General features: G+C 46.0%; 1 protein-coding gene across 1 annotated transcript in view; it reads left to right on the top strand.

Annotated features, from left to right (window-relative positions):
* Nucleotides 1–949: 949 nt before the first annotated feature.
* The window catches only part of GADL1 (glutamate decarboxylase like 1), a 276,305-nt gene continuing 273,784 nt past the window's right edge, over nucleotides 950–3,470 (top strand). Inside the window, exon 1 of the mRNA XM_029940382.1 lies at nucleotides 950–1,042. The gene's annotated coding sequence lies outside the window, so the exon portion shown is untranslated. The remainder of the gene's footprint in view (nucleotides 1,043–3,470) is intronic.

Here is a 3,470-nt window from a genome sequence, read left to right as displayed (position 1 = left end):
TAATTGGCCATACACTTGTGGGTCCAGTTCTGGGCTCTCTATTCTATTCAATTGGTCTATGTGTCTGTTTTTGTGCCAATACCATTCTGTCTTGATGATGACAGCTTTGTAGTAGAGGCTAAAGTCTGAAGGGGGAAGGGGGAAGGGGGAAGGGGGTGATGGTCATGGAGAGGGGCACTTGTGGGGAAGAGCATTGGGTGTTATATAGAAACCAACTTGGTAATGAACTAATTAATAGAAAAAATAAAAAAAATTAAAAAAAAAGAAGACAGCAACTCAGGCAGCTGAGTGGCTCAGTTGGTTAAGAGTCTGATTTTGGCTCAGGTCATGATCTGTGGTTCGTGGGTTTGAGCCTAGTGTCGGCTCTGTGCTGACAGCTCAGGGCCTGGAGCCTGCTTCAGATTGTGTGTCTCCCCTTCTTTCTACCCCTCTGCTGCTCATGCTCTGTCTCTCTCTGTTTATTAATAATAAATAAATATTTTAAAATTTTTAAAAAAGAAGACAGGGACTGTTCCTACTGTAGAGAAGAGTCATCAGGGTTGGCGGGAGGGGTGTTGTGGGAAGTCTAGACGTCTGAGAGTTTGACAGATTCCCCAGGTGATACCAGTGTATGATTTGTTAGACCCTAAAATGCCAACCGTTGTTTTCACTTGCCCACCTCCATTCTGGTAACCTTAGGAATGTAATTCGGTAAACCTTTGTTTTAAGATTCTGTTCAACAACCCCCACCTGGCAAAGGCAAAGTCAATAGGTGAAAGTCATCTAGTCTGCCCCGCGGCATCTTACAATATAATTAGCTACCACCACATTCTGTCAGCTCGCGATTGGTTCCTCTGGCATATATAAACCCTGAGCTGTGCTAGGAGGGGCCCTTCTAAAATAAACACTCGATAACCAGCTCCATTTGTGTTTGTGGATTCTATTCTTGGTGACTCTCATTTGGGAAAAAAAAAGGTCCAACAGATCCAGCAGACATTCTTTGAGAAGCTCTGAACCTTAAAAAAAGAGAAGAAAGAGGCACGGAAGGAAAAAACAAACGCAGGTAAGGAGAATTGTGGCTGTATTCCCAGCCTCTGAAGCATCACTATCAGAAAACAGAAATTAGATTTACAGAAGTCAGTGGAACATGGCATTTAAATCATACGGTGATGCCCGTCACCCCAGGCTGAATGGCATGATCCTGTTAAGAGGCTCCTTAAGCCAAGGAGGCCACGTTAGTGTGGAAGAGCCTGGATTTAGGGCCAGGACACGCCTCTTCCCGCTCAACCAGGAGAGGATGGGCCTGGGGACAGGGCTCCACCATCAGTCAGGTGGGGTAGCAATGGCTGAGGGTTCTGACAGCCTACGCCAGGCTCAGGGACCCGCCCTCCCCCTGTGCCCCCAGTGCACCCAGATGGCACCACCATTTGTTTTCCAACAACCCCTTCAACTTTGAGGTAATGAGGTGTCTGACTTGTGACGGGCCCTAGAGAGCCGGGGAGTATGTGCGAGGGCTCTGTCGGGAGCTGCTCTGGGCGCTGGGCAAGCAGCCAGCAGGACGTGGCCTGCCGCAGGCCAAGGGTGTCCAAGGGTGCCCTTTTGAGGAAGGAAAGTGGTGGCTGAGCAAACGCGGGGACAATGTCAGCAGGCCAGAGGCCTGGGAATTCATCGTGTTGGCTCTCCACAGCCGGCCAGTGGCTGGCCGGAATTCCTCAGCCCCTTACTAGGAGCTCGGGCCTTCTAGAAATCTCAAGAGCAGGGAAGCTTCTACAAATCCAGGTCCCCAGGCTGGAATGTACTCCAGGTAAATCAGAATCTCCTGTGACTTGGGCATCAGAACGACTGAAGACTCTCCAGGTGAAACTAGTGGGCATCCAAATTTGGGAGCAAGTCAGCTGTATAGCAGTCTCGCCAAAGACAGTTCTGGCTGCTAATTTTTAAAACAATTAGGAAACGCTTACATAATATTCAACATAGGAGATAGTTGGTAGTTAAATCATATCTGACCTAAAAGGAGAAAATCCTCTTTAAGCAATAGGTTGCGGGGCGCCTGGGTGGCTCAATGGGTTGAGCATCTGGCTTTGGCTCAGGTCATGATCTCCCACTTCATAGGTTTGAGCCCCGTGTTGGGCTCTGTGCTGACAGCTCAGAGCCTGGAACCTGCCTCAGATTCTTGGTCTCCCTGTCTCTCTGCCCCTCCCCTGCTTGCACTCAGTCTCTCAAAAATAAATAAAACATCAAAAAAAAATTAAATAGGTTGCAAGCCATCTGGCTGTTCACTGCAATTAACTTGCTAAATTAAAAATAAAATGGGCAGGATACACCCCAGAACAATGAAATAGGAATCTCAATGAAATAGAATCTCAAGGTATGGGGCGTGGATGTACTTAGTTTTTATTTGTTTGTTTGTTTATTTATTTATTTATTTTAAGTATTTTAAGTATTATTTTAACCACCATATTTATCATGTGGTGTTCCTCTTAGAAGTTCTCTTTGTCTCTTTAAATTTTTTTTAAAGTCTATTCTTTTGAAAGAGAGAGAGAAGGGGAGGGACAGAGAGAAAACCACACTGCCAGCGCAGAGCCCAATGCCCGGCTCCAACTCATGAACTGCTAGAGCATGACCCGAGCTGAAACCAAGAGTCAGATGCTTAACTGACTGAGCCACCCAGGCACCCCTAAACTCCTAGGAGTTCTACTGCGCTTAGTGCTGCTGAAGGACTGGGTGGTCCTGTGGGTGAGCCCGTGGGCTTTGCAAATGTAAAAGCCAGGATCTTTGATCCCCCAGGGGCTACACAATCGAAGTACCCCCTGCTATTGGCTAAGAGGAATGTCCTCCAGCAAGACTGGCTAGAGAATTGTGGGATAGTTTCTTATTCATTTTGCTACTTTAAAGTTGCCTGTGTTTTGTCCTCCTGGCTTTAGTTTTTCTGATTAAGAAGTCTCCAAAAAGTCTCCCCTTTCCCCTTTGATGTCATTTGTCTTTTATTCCCAGCTGCTTGTAAGATTTTCTCTGTTTTTGGTTTCCAGCAGTTTGACTCTGAAGTGCTTAGGTGGAGTTTTCTTTGTCTTTCTTTTCTGAGGGTTCTCTGAGCTTTTGGTACGTGGCTTGGTCTTCTATTAGTTTTGGAAAATTCTCAACCTTAATCGCTTCAGATATTTCTTGGCCCCATTCGCGCTCTCCTCACCTTCTGAGGCTCCAGCTGTGCACATGTTAGAACACTTGATCTTGGTTTACAGATATTAGATACTCTTTCCACTTTTTCAAGGTCTTTTCCTTATGGGGTTCAGTCTGGTCATTTCTCTTGACCTATTAGAATGGTAGCAATGATTTCTCGTGACTTTTCACTTTCTAAGTAGCAGTAGGAATATCTCCCCTGAGTGATACTACAAGCTTACTTTCATTTTTTAAAGTTTATTTATATTGAGAGAGAGAGAGAATGAGCAGGGGCTGGGGAAAGGGGTGAGGAATAGCATCCCAAGCAGGCTCTC

This window comes from Suricata suricatta, chromosome 5 (assembly GCF_006229205.1).
Source record: "Suricata suricatta isolate VVHF042 chromosome 5, meerkat_22Aug2017_6uvM2_HiC, whole genome shotgun sequence".
NCBI classification, from domain to species: Eukaryota; Metazoa; Chordata; class Mammalia; order Carnivora; family Herpestidae; genus Suricata; species Suricata suricatta.
This window is presented reverse-complemented; position numbering and strand designations above follow the sequence as displayed.